A 20,669-nucleotide genomic window follows, 5' to 3' on the forward strand; every position below is an offset into this window, starting at 1 on the left:
TTGATTTTCTTCTCCCTTTTCTTTCCCCTGCTTACTTTAGTGCCACATTTTTTTATTTAGTAAATAAAAGTAATCTGTGCCTGTATTTCAGCTTTTGAAATATCCTTTTTGAATCTAAAATAAAACAGTTTGTTATAAAATAGTTTTAATTTTGTCAGTTTTGTTTTCATCTTAATATGGCCTCATAAAAATCTATATATAACAGGATTAAATTGATACTGTGTATACTGCCATGATTCTAAATTGACATTTCCTCCCAATATAGACAATAAAAATGGTTGACTGGTTCCTACTGTTAATTGCTATCATGTTTTCTCAAAAGTTTTTTTGTTGGTGTCATTTTTGGTAGTATATGATTTAGTTCCCTCCTGAACTGTACGTTAAGAGTTTTATTTCAGGTCAGTCCCATAGCATAATGGTCAAGGGAGCCCTCCCCCATAGCCACTTGCCGTTTGAATCCCAGCCCTAGCAGCTTGAGTGAATGTGGGTATTTGTGTGTCCAGAACCCCAACAGAAAGTAGAAATGCAAGACAAGGGATTGTGTCCCGACCATACACCATTGGAGGATACTTTCTCCCCTTTTCTCTGTCTCTTGCCCTCTCTTTGGTGAGTGGTGCATGTGTCCCTCTGACAATAAAATAAATAAATGAAAAGTTTTGTTTTATTTTGGATTTTTTGGTTATCATTTTAAGAATTTTCTGGTACCAGCAGTTAGCTGTGTCACTGGACTCCCATGTGGTTTGAGTCCCGGGCCCAGTGGCTTAAACTCACGCCTAGTGCGTGTGCGTGCGTGCCCAAGATCCCTAGAGGAGAATGGAGGAGAAGGGATTGCGGCGTGGCCATCCCCCCGGGGGGCGATTTCTCACTTTCTGTCTCTCTGTCTCTCTCTGTCTTTCTGGCGAGTGCACGCACTCTATAGCAAAAAGCTCTCCAAAAATAAAAAAAGAATTTTCTTATAAAATTTCTAGAGAAACTTTCAGTTATCTTCAGATTTTTATTATTTGAAGTGATAAGTTATAATAATTTCATGTTTGGCAGCAAAGTTTCCATCATTAAAATAATACCTTGTGTTATTAGACACCTTGTTCCAAAGAGCAGGGTTATTGTTTTCATTACATTATTTTTACATTTCACTATTAAGTGACTTGCACATTGTCCCAATCTACCAAGTCACCAACAAAACATAACTATAACCCAGGTCTCTAGTCTGAAAGGATAGTTCTTTTAGCTAAACTAAATTGGAGTTCTGAGTTTGATTTAATTTTTTGTTTTTCTTGTTAAATTTCTTTGTAACTTTTCTTATGGCCAAGCTTTGGAAATATGTACCAAATTATTAGCCTACATACATTTTTCTGCATCCCACTCTCTTAGAATATGTGGAAAACATAACTGAAAAGAAATAATAAAGCCATTTTTTTCCAAGTCATTTAGTTTACACAATTGTTTTTTCTGAGCAAATGTATGCAAACAGATAAAACATGATGTTTTACCCCATAGCCTTTCCAGTAAGACTTTTTGTTTAAAGAATCATTAATTTATTATTACTATTATTATTATTGTTATTCAATTTGAGCAGGGAGAGACAGACAGAGAGGGAGGTAGAGTGAGAAAGCAAGCTGCCAGGCCTAGGATTCAGACTATGGTCAGCCATGTGGGAGTCCAGCACCTTAACCACCACTCCACCTGCTTGTCCCAGTGAGACTTTTTTTTTTTTTTAAGAGAGTTTTTCTATAGGGCATATGCGCTTGGTGGAAAGATAGAGAAATCCCTTTAGAAAGGATGGCCATGCTGTAGTACATTTCTCCATTCTTCTTGGGATTTTGGGCACGCATGCACACGTGCCTGGCCTGAGTTTTAAGTTGCCAGGTCCAGGACTCAAACTGTGGTCAATCACGTATGAGTCCAGCAACGCAGCCTTTATTTCACCTGATGGTCCTTAATTTTTTTATTTATTCCATTTTATTTATTTATTTATTTTTAAGAATTCTTTATTTATTTCCATTTGTTATTGTTATTTTTTTTTCTTTATTTCACGAGAGAGAGAGAGAAAGGGAAAGTGAGAAAGCAAGCCACCAGGTCCAGGACTTGAACCATGGTTGGCCATGTGGGAATCCAGTGCTCTTATCCACCACATCACCTGTTGGCCCCTAATATTTTTAACAGAGAGAAAGTCAGCAAGTCTGGGACTTGAACTATAGTCAGCTATGTCAGAGTCCAATGCCTTAACTACCATGCCACCTGCTGGCCCCCAAAATGGCTAAAATATTTTTAAAAACATGTTTCATTCATCAGTGTTTTTTTTTTTTAATTTTTATTTAGTCATTCATTTATTTATAATTTGACCAGAGAGAGACACAGAGAGAGAGGGTGAGAAAGCAAACCACCTGGTCCAGGACTGTGATCAGCCATGTGGGAGTGTCTAGCGCCTTAATCACCTTGCCACCTGCTGGTCCCCTCATTCATCAGTTTTAAATCATACCATGCTCAGACTTCTATATAAGGTGGGATTTTTTTTTTTTTTAAGGCATAGGTTGCAGTAGTAAGTACTGTGCCTTATGTTAATGAACTACATATGTACAAGTTGAAGCTGTAAATTGTGAACACTGGAAAGCACCATTATGACATAGAGCAAACATCTTTGTAATATACTAAAATTCATGTAAATTGAGGTTAAAATTATAATATTGTGAAACCCATCCTCCCACTCTTAAGTTAAGCTTTGGAGATTTGTATTGGTGGGTAATGTTTGAAAATACCACACATTTCCATACAAGCCAGAATTATTATTTCTTTGTAATTTATTATTAAACTTGGTAATTGCTCTTAATTGGGTAGATTGATGACATGGTATCTATTTATGCAATTTGAAGCTATTCATTTCTATATGCTATTAACAAAATTATGCACTAGATGAAACAGGCAATAAAACCACTGTGCTGATATTGAGGGAAGCTTAGAACCTTTCAGAAAAAAAAGTATTAACAATCCTTGATGGGGCCAGCAGGTGGCATGTTGGTTAAGGCACTGGACTCCCATGTGATTGATCATGGTTCAAGTCCTGAACTTGGCAGCTTTCTTTCTTTCTCTTCTTCTCTCCTTCCCTCTCTCCCTGTCTCTGATGAGCACACGTGTCTTATAGAAAAATTAGAAAATAAAATAATAATAATAAAATTAAATATTAAAAAACCAAAAATATTAAAAATAAATACAAAAAACAATACTTGACTACATCTGTGTTAAAAGTGTCCACTTTGGTTTTCTTAGATTATGCTGCAGTTGGTAGAAATGATAAATATTTAAAGTATTAACACTTTGTAAATGCATTGGATGTAAGAGAATAAGCATTTTGTGAAACTAAAAATAAACTAAAAAGTTCAGGGGAAACAAAAAGATGTATAAGAAAAGAATGTGATCATGATACATGATCTGACTCTACTTAATGTGTATTTATTTGTATAGTTCTAATAATATAAACGGTGAGTAATGATTTCTTCAGAGAAGATGATACAGCTATGTAGGGAGGATGGTGGAGGGAAATGTATGAGGTGAGAGTATAAGGGATTTAAGAGACTAAGTACACATTGTCTGTGGTAGGAATATTAACATTTTGAAATTCAAGAAACAACAGTATGTTCCATATGAACATAGCAGTGAGCACCAGAATTACAGCTAGAAGAATTGAAAGTGGTTGATCTGGGAACAGGTAGTGGGAGTTGGAAGAGCTTAGACATCAGACATGTGCTGTTTATGGTACTAATTGGTGTTCTTACTTCCAACCTGCCTGAATCCCTAAACTTAAAGTGAGTTTCTTGTAGACAGCATATAGTTGCATTGTGTTTTTACATCCACTTTACGCATCTCTCTTTTGGTATGGATTGTTTATATTTAATATAATTGTTAATATTAGTATGTTAGGGCTTAAGTCTGACTTTTTTTGTTGTTACCATTTTCTTTTTTCTGATTTTTTCCTGTCTTCTTTGTGGATTTCTTGAACATTTTTTAGAATTCCATTTTTATTTGTCTATGGTGTGTTTTTTTCTTTTAAGAGATATTTTTGGCAGTAGGGTACTTGCTGGAGAGACAGAGACAGAAAGTGAGAAATCACCCCCAGGGGGGATGGCCAAATTGCAATCTCTACTTCATTCTTCTCTTGTAATTTTGGGCACACACATAGACATGCCCAGTGTGAGTTTTAAATGCTGGGTCCAGGACTTGAATCATGGTCGACTGCGTGGGAGTCCAGCGATATAACTATTAGACCATCTGCTGGTCCCTATCTGTGGTGTTTTTGAGTGTATCTCAGAAACTCTTTTGTACTTTAGTTGGTGCCCTAAGAAGTATTACATTATATGTATTAACTTACTAGTCTTTCGTCATCATTTTATCAGTTCAAGTGAAGAACAAATACCTTACCTCTCGTGTCCCTTTATCTTCATTTTTACAGTTTTCTTAAATATTGGGTTGTTGGAAAAGTCATGACACGTTTTTGCATAGAAAAACGTGTCATGACTTTTCAGATGACCCAGTATTTTTTCTACATACCTTTAGAATAACATTATATAGTGTTATAATTTTTGCCTCACCCATTAAGTGTAATTTAGAAAAATCAAGACAGAGAAAAGCCTTTTATATTTACCCATGTTTTTGCTTGCTGTATGAACTGAATTGTGTTCTTTTTTCCCTCTAAATCTGCATGTTGAAGTCCCAACCTCCCCAGTACCTTTGTATATGACTGTATTTGGAAAAAGGGCCTTTCAAGAGGTAATTAAGTTGGGACCAGCAGTTAGCGTAATGGCTATGTTGCTGGACTCCCATGTAGTCGACAACGATTCGAGTCCCAGACACGGTGGCTTAAACTCAGGCTGGGCGTGTGTGCGTGCGTGTGTGTGTGTGTGTGTGTGTGTGCATGTCCCGAGAGGAGAATGGAGGAGAAGAGATTGCGGCATGGCCATCCCCCTTGGGGGGTGATTTCTCACTTTTTATTTCTCTGTCTCTCTCTGTGTCTGGTGAGTGCACGCGCCCTATAGCGAAAACCTCTCAAAAAAAAAAAAGATAATTAAGTTAAAATGAGATCATTTGGATGGATCCTAATTCAATATAACTAGTGTCCTTCTAAAAGGAGATTTGGACAAAGACACAGGAAAGATCATACGAATACACAATAGAGAGAAGACAACAACTTGGAAGCCAAAGAGAAAGACCCCCAAGAAACCAACATGTCAACACCTTGATCATCTAATCAAATTTCTAGAATTGTTGGAAAATAGAACTGGCCCCAGAGCATAGTGGTTAAGGCAGCCAGATCCCACATGGCTGACCTACAGTTCAAATCCTGGCCCAAGTAACTTGAAAAAAAAATATCAAGTATGGGGCCAGCAGATAGCATCGTGATCACTGCAGTTTGAGTCCCAGATCCTGTGGCTTAAGACTCATCCCGGGTGCATGTGTGTGCATGTTCAAGATCCTGAGTGGAGAATGGAAGGGAAGGAACAGTGGCATGCTCATCCCCTTGGGTGATTTCTTCTCTCTCTCTCTCCGGCAGGCACATGCGCCCTATAGCAAAAATCTCTCTCTTAAACACACACACACACACACGTATGTGTATGTGTATGTATGCCCACAGTCCCGAAAGGATGCAGAAATGAAGAACAGGGTGATCACATCTTGTTGTGGGATGCTTTTACCTTCTCTCTCTCTCCAGCAGGCACAAAGGCCCACTGACAATTACAGAAAGGAAATAAAAGAATTGTGAGAAAATAAATGTCTGTTACTTAAGCTACTGAGTGTGTGATATTTTACTATGGCAGCCCTAGCAAACTATACACTATATTCTTTCTTGATGGTATACAATTCCTTTTATCTCTTCCTTTCTATTTAAACGACCTCCTTTAGCCATTGTTTTTGGTTAGATCTACGAGCAACAAATTCTATTAGTTTTTGTTCATCTGACAATGTCTTGGTTTCCCTCTGAGTGGTTATGTAATTCTAGTGAACAATTCTTTTCTTCCAGCATTAGAAAGATGTTGTGCCACTTCCGTCTGGCCTCCCGTGGTTTCTGATATGAAATATACTGTAATTTCAGGGTTTTTTCTTTACTTTTTATAAGTTTGACTGTACTATGTCTTGGTGTAGATTTCTTTGAGTTTATTCTATTTGGAATTTACTCAGCTTCTTGAAGAATCTGTAGGTTTATAGTTCTTGCCAAACTTAGGAAGTTTTTAGTTACTTTTTCTTCAGCTCCCTTTTCAGCCCCATCTTCCTTCTCTTTTTACAGGACTCTGATAGCATGAATGTTAGATTTTTGTGCCTCTTTGTTCATTTTATTTTTCAGTCTTCTTTCTCTGTGTTATTGAGATTGGGTGATTTCTACTGTTCTTTTTTCTAGTTCACCTATTGTTTTTTATATTGCATTCTGCTATTGAACCCATCGATTCAGTTTTTTGTTTGAATTATTGTATTTTTCAATTTTTTTTTTGAGAGGTTTTTGCTATAGGGTGCATGCGCTCGCCAGAAAGACAGAGAGACAGAAAGTGAGAAATCACCCCCCAGGGGAGATGGCCATGCCGCAATCCCTTCTCCTCCAGTCTCCTCTCGGGATCTTGGGCATGCACGCACCCACGCCCGGCGTGAGTTTAAGCCACCGGGTCCAGGTCTCGAACGATGATTGACTACATGGGAGTCCAGTGACATAGCCATTATGCTAACTTCTGGTCCCGTACTTTTCAATTCTAAAACTTCCACTTGGTTCTTCTTTATTTTGATTTATTTGGCTAGGCTTTCTGATTTCCCTCTGTTTGAAGAGAGTTTCTAATTGCTGACTGAAGCATTTTTATGATGGTATCATCTCTGTCATTTCAGCGTTGGCATCTATTAGTTGTCTTTTCATTCAGTGTGAGGTCTTTCTGGTTTTTGGTATTAATGAGTATTTTTAATTAAAACCTACACATTTTGGGTAAGACTCTGGACCTTATTTAAACTCTGAGCTAGTGTCCTATAGTATCACTGTAACTGGAAAAGGAGGCTGCCTCATACCACCTCATACCTCCTGTGTTTGGCCTGCATTGAGACCTCAGTGAGCAGGAGACTCCTTGTTCCTGTTGGGCAGGGCTGGGAGTTTCAGCTCCCCACTAGGCTTCTACTGATACTTTGCTGGCTGGAATGGGTAGAAATATGTTATTACTGCTTCCTATGCTTGCCCTGACACCACAGGGGCAGGGGATGTTATTTCTGGGCAGTAGTAAAAATTCTGGCTCTCTACCAGGCCTCCTCTAACACCACAACAACAGGAGGGGGAGGGTGCCTCATTAATACTACCCAGTGCACCTCCACTGGAAGTGCAGACCCATACTTGGTCTTCTCTGACATCCCCTCAGTGGGGAGAAAAAGGGGGAGATCACTGACATGCCTGGTTACATTCCAGCGGGTGGAAGTTTAACCTCCCCACTCAGCCTATACTGGCATGAATATGAGGCCAGTTTGTACTGCGGTGTTTGGCTGGAGTAGAGCAGTTATGTAAACGTTTTCTGCCTTACTAAACTAAGCTGCCCCTTTGCTGGTCTTTCAGCTTGAGAGAACAGGCTTTTGTTTCTTTGTTTTTTGTTTTTGTTTTTGTTTTTCATCTCTGTGTATTGGTGTTTCTGCTTAAATTGGAGACTTCGGCTCTGAGTCTCAGATATCTGAGTCAAAAAGAAAACCCAGGGGAAAGCAGCGGATGGCGTAATGGTTATGTTGCTGGGCTCCGACGTAGTTGACTGTGGTTCCAATCCCAGACCCGGCAGCTTAAACTCACACCAGGTCTGTGTGCGTGTGCATGCGTGCGTGCGTGCCCGCCCAAAATCCCAAGAGGAGAGTGGAGGAGAAGTACTTGTTATATGGCCATCTCCCCTGGAGGAGTGATCCCTCCCTTTCTGTCTCTCTGTCTGTCTGTGTTTCTATGGTGAACACACTTGCCCTATAACAAAAATCTCTCTTAAAAAAAGAGGAAAGCTCAGAGAACTCATTGCTGTTGTTTTTTGAATACTGAGGTCCCTAGGTCTCAACCTTTTTGGAGGCTTATGTCTGATGGCCAGTTTTCACTTACATTTAAAAGAAGGAATAAGGAAAAGTGTATCTGTTCTATCTTCCCAAAAGTGGAGGTCACTAATAATTTTTTTAATTTACTACTTTTATAAAACATTAAAATTAATGTTAAAAAATAAGTCATGTAAAATAATATGACTTTACAGTGAAAACCATGAGGAAATATTACATTTTTCAGTCTCCCTAGGTTACATAATTAATATTAATGACTAAAATAAAATGATGTTTTTGCATTGAGAGCAAAAAGGAAATACCTGAGTATAGAGTGTATTTTAAATGTGACAGATGTAAAGAAAATGTTTCAGAAGTTTAACAAATCACCATCAGTTATCATTAACAGGCAACTGTTTTCTTTCTCCTTGGTATTATTTAGCCTGTGGGATGCACCATGAACAATATTGTGTTTTGTTAAATAGTTAACAAATAATACTTTATTTTTTTAAGAAACATTTTTGCTATCAGACAGATGTACTTGCTGGAGAGGCATAGACAGACAGAAAGTAAGAAATCACTCCCCCCCACCCCCTCCCAGGGATGGATTTTGGGCACTCATGCACATGTGCCTGGGGCATGAGTTTTAAGTAGCTTGGTCTGGGACTTGAGCCACAGTCGATCATGTGGGAGTCCAGCGATGCAACCATTACGCCATTTATTGGTTCCGCTTTTTTCTGGTTAAGAGGGATTTTTGCAGGGACCACAGGTGGCATGGTGGTTAAGGTGCTGGACACTCCCACATGGCTGACCATGGTTCGAATCTTGGACTGGTGGCTTGCTTTCTCTCTTTCTCTCTCTCTCTCTCTCTCTCTCTGGTCAAATTAAAATAAATGAATGAATAAATAATATTAAATAATTCTTTTAAAACAAAAGGGATTTTTACTATAGGGCATGTGTGCTTACTGGAGAGACAGAGAGAAAAGCGAGAAATCACCCACCCAGAGGGTTGGTCACACTGCAGTCCCTTCTCCTCTCGGGATTTTGGGTACACGCGCACCTGGAGTGACTTTTAAACCACCAGGTCTGGGACTCAAACCACAGCTGACTACATGGAAGTCCAGTGACATGACCATTATGCCATCTGCTGGTCCCCAAATAATACTTTTAAATTACTACTATTATGTAATTTTTGAAGGACTTGACCTTCCTTAAGAATTAGTTTATTTCATATTAAAAGTGTATTTTAGAAATTTCTTATAGTCTGTATTTACCATTTATTAAAAGATATTATTCACATAATCTTTTAAAATTTATGCTGCTCAGTGTTAAAAATCTCTTATACAGATTGCTTGTTGTAATCTCTGACTCTTGTAACATTCATAACAGTATGACTGTTCTCATAGAAAGTGATGATATTGTATATATGAGTATTGTATAATGGGCTTTATTTGGTACAGATGATGTCATTGCGTGGGATGGCCTGAAGGAGTTATTAGAAGAACACAAGACTTTTGACTGCTAGCATTTCTTAATAAATGCCATACTGTTGAAAACATTAATTTGTGTTTAGACTGGAATGAATCTAGGTTTCCCTGGCTTATTTACTAAGATTTAAAGAAATAGGTCCTACTATCATAATTACATAACCATTTGGAATGAAATTAATATTAAACTTTTCTTCTCCCTCACAAAGAGAAATGAGAAGAGAAGAATTTAATGAGCAACTGTCAGATTCAGTTACACAGTTGTGAGACTAATTTTTGAGAGCTACGGTTCAGGAATACTTTGGATTTTTGTTTCTGTAATTTGTGTATTGTTTAGTTTATTGCTGAGACACAGAATATGATTATTAGAAAAGCCTATAATTTTAGAGATTTTTAAAGTACTCTTCACTAAAAAAAGGTAGATTATGTTTATTTTTTATTTAAGCACTATACATTTCTTTTTTTAACAATTACTGTGGTGGCGACAGCAGGGGGTGGAGTGGTTAAGGCACTGGACTCCTCCCACATGACTGACCATGGTTCAAGTTCTGGACCCAGTTGCTTAAAATTCACACCAGATGTGTGTGTACATCTGCTCAAAATCCTGAGAGGAGAATAGAGGAGAAGGGATTGCAGTGTAGCCATCCACCTAGGAGGTGATTTCTCTCTTTCTGTGGCTCTGACAAGCACACATGCCCTATAGCAAAAATCTCCCCTCAAAAAAGTGTTGTGGTGGGACTAGCAGTTAGCATAATGGCTATGTCGCTAGACTCCCATGTAGTCAACCACGGTTCGATCCCGGACCCAGTGATTTAACCCTATAGCAAAACCTCTCCCCAAAAAAAGTTGTGGTAAAATATACATAATAGATATTACCCTTTTAATCATTCTTTTTAAATTGCCAGAGGGCGGGAACCAGCAGTTAGTGTAATGGCTATGTCACTGGACTCCCACATAGTCGACCACGGTTTGCGTCCCAGACCCGGGGGCTTAAAACTCATGCCGGGCGCGTGTGCGTGCGTGCACAAGATCCCGAGAGGAGAATGGAGGAGAAGGGATTGCAGCGTGACCATCCCCCCGGGGGGTGATTTTTTGCTTTCTGTCTCTCTGTCTCTCTCTGTCTGGTGAGTGCACGTGCCCTATAGCAATAAACCTCTCAAAAAAAAATTGCCAGAGGGCATGTACGCTTACGGAGCGTTGCGGAAGCACCGCCCTATGGGCTATGATCTCTCCGCAATACCTTCCTCATTTCTTAATTTGGTCACACATTTGGCTTGTTTTTCAAGCTGTCAGGGTCAGGATTTGAACCACGAGTTGGTCATGTGGGATCTGGCTCCTTTATCCAGTAGGCTATGGGGCTGGCCCCATTTTAACCATTTTAAGTGTATAGTTTAGTGGTATTAAGTACATTCTCATTGTTGGCTGCCAGGTGGTGTGGTGGTTGAGGTGCTGGACTCTGACATGGCTGACTGTGGTTTGAGTCCTGGGCCTGGCAGCTTTCTTTCTCACTTTCTTTCTCTCTCTCTCTCTCTCTCTCTGGTAAAATACTAATAATAATAAATAATATTACTAATTCTTTAAAAAATTTTTTAAAATTCCCATTATTATATAACTTTTTTTTTAAAAAAAAAGTGGTTCTTGCTATAGGGCGCGTGCACTTGCCAGAAAGACAGAGAGACACAAAGTGAGAAGTCACCCCATCCCCACCCCACAGAGGATGGCCACACCACAATCTTTTCTCCATTCTCCTCTCAGGATCTTGGGCATGCACGCACACGTGCCTGGTGTGTGAGTTTAAGCCACCGGGTCTGGGACTCGAACCGCGGTAAACTACATGGGAGTCCAGCGACATAGCCATTATGCTAACTGCGTATCCCTAATTTTTAGCACTATATTATGTCCAAAACTTTTTCATCTTCCCAAACCAAAACACCATATAACTTAACCAATAACTCCTCATTACCATCTTTTTCTCCCAGTGCTTGGTAATCATTCTACTTGGTGTCTATACATTTCACTCTTCTGGGTTGGGTACCTTATGTAAATAGAATTGTGCATTATTTGTCTTTTGTTGTTTGGCCCCTTTCACTTCGCATAATGTTTTGAAGGTCTATCAGTGATGTAGCATGTATTAAAATTCCATCCCCTTTTTAAGCAAAATAATCTATTTTATACATATAACACATTTTGTCTATTCATGTGCTAATAAATGTTTGAGTGGTTTCTACCTTTTAGCTATTGTGAATAATGCTGTGTGAATTTTGGTGTACAAATATTTATTCAAGTGTCTGCTTTCAGTTCTCTGCTTTCAGTTCTTTTGGCTATACACCCAGAGGTGGAATTACTGTATCATATGGCTCATAAACATAATTCTGTGTTTAAGTTTTTGAGAAACCACTATACTCTTTGCCGGATTGGCTGCCCCATTTTACATTCTCATCACCAAAGCATGAGAGTTCTAGTTTCCCCACATTCTCGAAAAACACTTTTTTTTCTGGTTTCCTTTAAATATATATATGTATGTATGTATGTGTATGTTTTTTTTTTTGCTGTAGATCGTGTGCGCTTGCCATAACAGAAAGTGAGAAATCACCCCCCGGGGGGGAGGGGAATTACCAGTATCTTCTCCTCCATTCTCCTCTAGGGATTTTGGGTATGCATGCATATGTGCCCGGCTTGAGTTTCAAGCTGCCGGATCTGGAACTCAAACCATGGTCTACTGCATGGGAGTTCAGCAATGCAACCATTATGCCACCTGCGGATCCCTTTTTCTGGTTTTCTGATCATAGCAATTCAAGTGTTTGTGAAGAGATATCTCTTTGTGGTTTTGATTTGTATTTGCCTAACAATTAGCAATATTGAATATCTTTTTTATGTGTTTATTGGCCATTTGCATATCTTCGTTGGAAATATGCCTGAGTTTTAGGAGTTCTTTTTTAAAAATTTTTATTTATCGTTCATTATTTTTTATATTACATTTAATCACCTGTACCTCTATAGCGTATGGTATTTCTTTTTCCAGCATGATTACCATGCATATCGGTCAAGACAAAGACATTACTATACACATTAGCAGCAGCAAATAGCTTTTCATTTTTTTAGATTATTATTTTTTTAAATTCTTATATATATTTTTAAGCATTTACTCGATATATATCATTTGGCTTGCAAAGAGAATTCACCTAACATGAGATACTTCTCAAGTTTTAGGAGTTCTTTATAAATATCCTAGATATTGGGCTAGCCAATAGTATAGTGGTTAAGGCTCTGGACCCCGACATGGTCAACCTTGTTCAAGTGCTGGACCCAGTAGCTTGAAACTCACACCAGGCACTAATGTGTGCATGTCCAAAATCCCAAGAGGAGACTAGAGGAGAAGGGATAGCAGTGTGGCCATCCCCCCTGGGGGCTGGTTTCTCACTTTCTCTGTCTCTGTGTCTCTGGCGAGCACACACATGCTATAGCAAAAGTCTTTCTTTAAAAATATATATACTCTGGATATTAATCCCTTATGAGATACATATTTTATTTGTTTAGTTTAATTATGTATTTAATTAATTTTATTAATTATTTATTTATTTAGTTAGTTAGTTAATTTGCTACAGGACTCATGCACTCACCAGAGAGAGAGAGAGAAAGAGAGAGAGAGAGAAAGTGAGAAAGCAAGCAAGCTGCCAAGTGTGGGACTCAAACCACAGTTGGCCATATGGGAGTATAGCAACTTAACCACCATGCCACCTGCTGACTCACCCATTTTATTCTATTTTTAACCTTTATTTATTTATTTATTTATTGAAAAAGAGATAGATATCCTCAGCAAAAGCTGCGTGTCACAATCCACCTGCAGTCTCAGCTTTCCTGGATTATAGGCACTATACAAACATACCTGGCATGCTCAAGAAGTTCCTGGAAAGTTAACCCAGAACCTTTCCCACAGTTGTGTTACCACTGTGCCACCCCAGCCCATTCTTCCCCCTATTTTAATTCATGTTGTAGAAGGTTGTTGGTGATATGGCCATGATATGACTTAATGTGTAAATATTTCCTCCATAACATTTCTTCCAGCAAAGTTATTTTCTGATCCTTCCTTTTATTGAATTCATGTTTTAAAAATCAATTATATATCAAATAAACTTAAATTTTTTAAATGATTCATTTTATTTATTATTATTATTTAAATAATTACTTTATTTAACTTTATTTATTTATTTAAAATTTGGCCAGAAAGGGACAGGGAAGGAGGGGAGTGAAAAAACAAGCTACTAGGTCTAGGATTTTAACTGTAGTCGGCTGTCTAGGATTTTAACTGTAGTCGGCTGTGTGGGAGTCCAGTGCCCTTAACCACCATGCCACTTGCTGGCCCCTTTTTAAAAATTTTTTTTTACCAGAGGGCATATGTACTTACCAGGGAAAGAAAAGGAAAGTGAGAAATTACCCCCTCTAGGGAATGGTCACACTGCAATCCCTTCTTTATCTCTCCTCCTTTTCAGGATTTTTTTTTTTTTTTTTTTTGGAGGGTTTTTTTTTTAGGGCTTGAGAGGTTTTTGCTATAGGGCACGTGTGCTCATCAGAAAGACAGAGAGAAAGAAAGCAAGAAATCGCCCCCCAGAGGAGATGGCTACACCGCAATCCCTTCTCCTCCATTCTCCTCTCGGGATCTTGGGCACACATGCACACGCGTCGGCGTGAGTTTAAGCCACCGGGTCCGGGACTCGAACCGCAGTCGACTACATGGGAGTCCAGCGACATAGCCATTACTGGTCCCATAGCCAACTGCTGGTCCCTCTTTTCAGGATTTTTAAGCACATACGCACATGTGCCTGATGAGTTTCTCAAGCCCCCAGGTCCAGGACTCTACCACTGGGTTGGTCATGTGGGATCCAGCCACCCTAACCATGATGCTACAAGGTGGCTCCAAATAAACTTTTTATTGTGAAATAATTTTCTAATTGTTAAAAAAGCTTAAAACAGTAGATTAGAGATTTGATCAACGTGAAATCAGTGCTAGTACACAAACAAAATTTCAAGTGAACTTGATCTTTTTGTAAGCCTGAGGGTCAGATATTATGTTAGATACTTAAGAAACAAAGATCTTGGTCTCAAGGAATTTATAATCTAATAATGAATTACAGGGGCCACCAGGTGGCTTAGTGATTAAGATGCTGGACTCTCCCACATGGTGGACCACCAGGCACATGTACATGTGTGCCCAAGATCCTGAGAGGAGAATGGAGAAGGGATTGCAGTGTGGCCACCCCCCTCCCCCCCCCCCGGGGGAATTCTCGCTTTCTGTTTCTGTTTCTGTCTTTCTGTCAAGCACATGCACCCTATAGCAAAAAACCTCTCAAAAAAGAAAAAAAGAAAAAGAAGAAGGTACAGTAGTTTATCAGAGTGTCATGACTTGGGGGAGCCTGAAGTTCAGTGAGAGGATCCATAAAGTTAATAATCACTGGCATATATGACTAAAAATTTGAGGGAAGACAGGTCAGCTCCTATAAATGAGAGCGAAAACACTGTGAGCTCAGCAAACACCCAAAAAGTGTCTGACTATATACATTTACGATAATAAGCAACACAAAATGACCCAAACCTCTTTTTTTAAAGGAAAGGTCTGAGAATAGTTCTCTTGGTACCTTTTTCCTGTGTGCTTTAGGCAACTTGCTCATACACAATAGCTGGAAAAACTCTGAAGAACTCAACAGAGAACAGAAAGAGTTCGAGCTGACCTGTCGTGATCTAAAGAACTTTAGTTTAAATAAATTATAATTGTATTGGTTGGTTCAACTGCATTTAACTTGCTTTAACTATATTCAGATCGATGGTTCCTTTCAACAAATAGATCACCGCATTAATTTTTCTTTAGCTTAAGTGTGAAAGGAGAGATGAATAGGGATGGAAGAATATAATTAGGTCTGGTAGTTCAGAGGAAGTGATCTCAGGCACCTTCAGTAGAAAAGCCAGACATTAGTTTGAAAAAAGTTTGCTTCAGGCAATTCTAGGAAGAGTCGAGAATGGTAATTGCCTGTCTGACTACATCCACAAAGGCAAAATTGAGCAAATTTCTCTGAGAGCAAACAAAATTTTGTTCAGCTAAAAGTTAGGACACTACTGAGATATTTACAGTTATTTTCTTTTAAAATGTCTAAGCTGTTAAGCTATTTAACTTATTACAAGCTATTGTGTTATAAGGAATCTTGTAGTTTTTAAGGGTTTTGCCTTATTTCTTTTCTATTCCTTTTTTTTTTTCCATCTTATCAACAGTGAACAATATTCTGTCAGTAAAATAATTATATTTCTTTTTCTGAACCTTTTAATCAGTTGGGGATAAAATGCTGTCTTGGGGGACTGGCAGGTAATGTGGTGGTTAAGGATGCTGGATTTGCACATGGCCAATTGCGGTTTGAGTCCTGAACCTGGTGACTTGCTTCCTCACTCCCCCACCCTGCCAAAAAATAAATAAATAAATAAAGTTAAATAGACTAATTATTTTAAGAAAATGCTGTCTTGGTTAATAAATACATTTTATTATTTACATCGCTGGACTCCCACAAGGCCAACCTTGGTTTAAGTCCCAGACCTGGTGACTTGAAACTCACACTGGATGCATGTGCGTGCATGCCCAGAATCCCAGGAGGATAATAGAGGAAAAGGGATTGCTGCATGGCTATCCTCCCAGAGGGTAATTTCTCACTTTTCCTATTACTGCTCTGTCTCTTTCTCTGGGTGAGCTCATGCTTCCTAAGGCAAAAACCTCTACGAAAAGAAAATAGTAATAAATGTTTTCCCAAACATTTTAAAAGAGATTTTTGTAGCAGGGTGTGTGCGCTCACCAGACAGACAGAGACAGGCAGAAACGAGAAAACAGAAAACGAGAAATCACCCCCCAGGAGGGATGGCCACGCCTCAGTCCCTTCTCATCCATTTTTCTCTTGGGATTTTGGGCATGCACGCACATGCACCCAGCACAAGTCTTAATTTGTTGGATCTGAGACTCGAACCACAATCACATACATGGGAGTCCAATGATGTAACCATTACGTCATCTGCTGGTCCCTTCCCAAACATTTTTCAGGTTGAGGAATCAACATAGGGGGCCAGGAGGTGGTGTGATGGTTAAGGTGCTTGACTCCCACATGGCTGATTATGGTTCAAGGTCCAGACATGGTGACTTTCTTTCTCTTTCCTTCTCTCTCTCTCTCTCTCTAGTCAAATTAATAATAATAATAACAAATAAAACTGGATAATTTTTTAAAAATCCACATTGGGCTCCAGGTTTGTCCCCAAAATTAGGAATCAACTGCTCCTAATTTATAAAATGATGGTTATTGAACAGTCAGTAGGGGAGACTTAGAAAAAAGTACCTCTTGAGGCTGGATGATGGCGGGCTCTGGGGAAGATGCGCGAGCTCTCTTCAGGGCTGGCGTCTGCGCAGCGCTGGAGGCCTGGCCCGCCTTGCAGATCTCTGTGGAGAATGGCTTTGGGGGCGTGCACAGTCAGGAGAAGGCCGTGTGGCTAGGGGGTGCAGTGGAGGATTACTTCAACCGTAATGCTGACTTGGAGCTAGATGAGGTGGAGGACTTCCTCGGGGAGCTGATGACCAATGAGTTTGATACTGTGGTGGAGGATGGGAGCCTGCCCCAGGTGAGCCAGCAGCTGCAGACCATGTTCCACCACTTCCAGAGGGGTGATGGGTCTGCTCTCAGGGAGATGGCCTCCCACATCACCCAAAGAAAGTGTAGGGTCACAGCCACCACGCTTAAGACAACCAAAGAGACTGATGAGGATGAAGATGATATGGACAGTGTAGAAGAGATGGAGGTGACAGCTACGAATGATGGGGCCACTTCAGATGGGGTCTGCCTCCAGCCTGAACTCTCTGATCCAGACACCCAGACTATTAAGGAAGAGGATATAGTAGAAGATTTTCCCTATCTATCTTCCTCCGGGGAAGAAAAGCCCTTGGGTACTTGGTCCTGGAGGTGTCAGGATCTTGTCTTGCACATTCCCTCCAGCCTTAATTTATCACCTCAGTGGTGAGACTGTTTCCTAGCATGGTGCTTCTTGTGCATAGTCCATGAGTGGGTATAACTGGAGGAGTAACTAGATGCTGGTTGAAGGTGGGCAGGTGGAGTTGTGAAGGTAGAGGACTGGCAGGAGAACCTCTAGTCAGCACTTGGGGGCTGGCTGGTTTAGGAATGGTGAGATGAACAGGCAAATGGAAGAGATTTGTCAAAGATGTGGATGAAAAGAGCTATGGATCCTCTTGCTTACCCCATCCCACCATTCATGTACACAGAGAGCAGCACTTTACCCCTCTACAGAACTTGGAACCTCCCAGGATTGCTCCCTTTCTGTAACCCAGCTGCCAGCCCTTGGTTCCCTTGGGAATCCTAAGACCTTGGCTAGAAGGTTAGCTCAGGTTTTGCTTTCTGTTTCCTCTAGCCGCCTCCTTCACTTATCATACCATCCCATTTAAGTCCAGGGATGAGGCTTAAGATCTTAATACATAATATCTTATTGTTTAATCTGTGGCTTGATTAGTGAGTAGCCTTGAAATCTAACTTCTGGGAGCTTCCGAGTTCAGTAAAGGAGTAGTTTCTGGGCGTGCCCTTAGCAGCCTGGTACTTTGGACAAATGGAGTACAGTACAGCAGTGCTCTGAAAGTTATTGTAAGCCTGAAATAAACTGTATTTTCCTTTAAAAAAAAAAAAGTACCTTTTAGCGCACTTCTTACCTGCAAAAGAAGTAAAATAATAGTTTTCCCACCAAAAGTGGTAGGCAGGGAGATTCTGAAATGTAATGGTAATAAATAATATAGCCAGGACTAAAATCTGGTTAGATTATTTGTCTCGCTATAGAAATAATTTTTCTTGGGACCAGCAGGTGGTGTGGTGGTTAAGAGCGTTGGAATCCCACATGGCTACTTGTGGTAAGGGTCCTGGACCTGGCGACTTTCTCTCTCTCTCTCTCTTTTTCTCTCTCTCTCTCACTCTGTCACTCTCTGGTCAAATTAAAAAAATAAATGAACAAATAAATAAATAACGCTAAATAAAATAATTCTTAAAAAACAAAAAGAAATAGTTTTTCTTGGGCAGGCCCCATAGCACAGTGACCAAGTGCTTTGCATTGGAAGCCAATCCCATGTGACTGACTCCTGGCCCTGGCAGCTTTGAAAACACTCTTGGCACATGTTCATGTGTGTGCCCAAGATCCTGATGGGAAGGAAAAAAATAGAGCAAAAAGGATTGTGGTGTGACCAGCCCCAGTGTGGGGGAGTGGGCGGTTCTTGTTTTCTCTTTGGTGAATGTATGTACCCTCTGACAATTGGGGGAAAAATGTTTTTTTCAAAATCATTCCAGGGTTTTGTTTTAAAAACAATTCATTAGCAGAATGTGTATGTGATCAGCAATATTTAAAGATGAAAGATTGGACCGGCTCTGTGGCCTGATGGATAAGGCAGTAGAATTCCATGTGGTTGACAGCATGACTTGAATCCCAGCCCTGCTGCTTGAAAAATGTGCTGGGTGTATGTGTGTGTGTACCCACCCAGAATCCCAGGGTAGAGAAATAGAGGAGAAAAAATTGTGGCATAACAATTCCCCTCTGGGGGGAGGGGTCCTTTCTCCCTCTCCCTCTGTTTCTCTCTGATGAGTGCATGCACCCTCTGTCAAATAGGGGGTGAAAAATGGGGGCCATAGTTTGAGTCCTAGACCTAGCGGCTTTCTTTCTTTTTTTCTTTCTTTCTCACTGTCTCTCTGTGGTCAAAATTGAAAAATAATGATAGTAAATAAATAATTCTTAAATAAATTTTAATGAAAATGAAAAGAGAATAAAAGAAATTGTAAAAGGATTAAAAAGATATTGCAAGAAGAGTATAGTTTGTAGACTCTAAAATTGAGTGCATTTTCCGATCTTCTATGAATCCAAAACTTATTCTAGGCAAAAATTAATGTTCTTTCCTAAGTAAGCTTAAGAAGGTCTTTTAACTTGGTCTATGTCTTTTGTTTTATCTGTATTGTTTGAAAAGGAAAAATACATAATGTATTTGAATGATATCTAAAAATAAGTGAGGGGAGAGACATTAGACATTCATAATATATATGAAAATATATGCACTCCCTTTCTCATCATTAAGGTTTAAGATACTTAGCAATCTTCTTTGTCATATATTTCTTACATTTTTAAAAGAAATACTTACTTTATTTTATTTATGATTACTATTCTTAAATATGCTATAGGGAACATGTTCTCACCAGAGAGAGACAGACAGAGACAGGGAGAGAGAGGAAAAGTGAGAAAGCAAGCTGCGAGGTCTGGGACTTGAACCATGATTGGTCCCTTGTTCTAAACCCAGTGCCAGATGTTTTAGCTTTCTATTAACAGCAGTTTCTGTTTTCAAGTACCAATGTCTGCTTTGGTTTTCTAATGCTATGTAACAGACCACTCCAAAGCTTAATGGCTTAAAATGTAACTTCTCTCAGGGTTGATAAATTTTTCCTGCTCTCAACCAACTCAAATTTAACTTACCACAGAAGTTTCTGTTAGACAAGGGTTAGAAATAACTGATTCCAGAACTGGGAAAAAGAAGTTACAAGATAAGCCTAGAACATCCTGTGCCAGAATATAAGGTAATATCCAGCCCCCACCCCCCCACCCCCCAATGAAAACAGTATATCAAAAAGATACAGGAGCTGGCCTGAAAGGGAATCAAATCTGGAACACTTGAGCATCTGAATAAATAAGGACTGTCCTGGATTATAAACCTTTGAAGAAATGAAACTCTTTACGCAGGTAATAGGTAAATAGATAAATAAATGAATAAAATTGCATGTATATTTTAATGGGAAAGGGAATATCATAAAATGAAAGCATTTTAGGGCTGACCTGTGGCCTAGTGGTTAAAGGAGGGAGATCCTACAAGACCAACCTCACTATTAGATCCTGACCCCAGTTGCTTGAAAAACACTCTAGGCATATATGCATATATGCCCCAAATCCCAACAGGATGGAGAAATAGAGGAGAAAGAATTACAGCATGATGACATCCCACTGAGGAGTGCTTTCTTTCTCCCTCTATTCTGTCTCTGGCTAGTGCACTTGCCCTCTGGCAGTTACAACATAACTTAAAAAAAAAAAAAAAAAAGGGGGCCACCAAGTGGCATGGAAGTCCCA

At 39.5% G+C, this 20,669-nt stretch overlaps 1 protein-coding gene and 1 pseudogene across 3 annotated transcripts in view; both read left to right on the plus strand.

Annotated features, from left to right (window-relative positions):
* LRCH3 (leucine rich repeats and calponin homology domain containing 3) overlaps positions 1–20,669 on the plus strand; it is a gene marked incomplete at its 5' end in the record, with an annotated part of 135,469 nt that overhangs the window by 24,497 nt on the left and 90,303 nt on the right.
* On the plus strand, positions 16,853–17,534 carry LOC102484343 (pre-rRNA-processing protein TSR2 homolog pseudogene; annotated as a pseudogene).

The sequence above is a fragment of the Tupaia chinensis genome, unplaced genomic scaffold (genome assembly GCF_000334495.1).
Source record: "Tupaia chinensis unplaced genomic scaffold, TupChi_1.0 Scaffold000415_1, whole genome shotgun sequence".
NCBI lineage: Eukaryota > Metazoa > Chordata > Mammalia > Scandentia > Tupaiidae > Tupaia > Tupaia belangeri.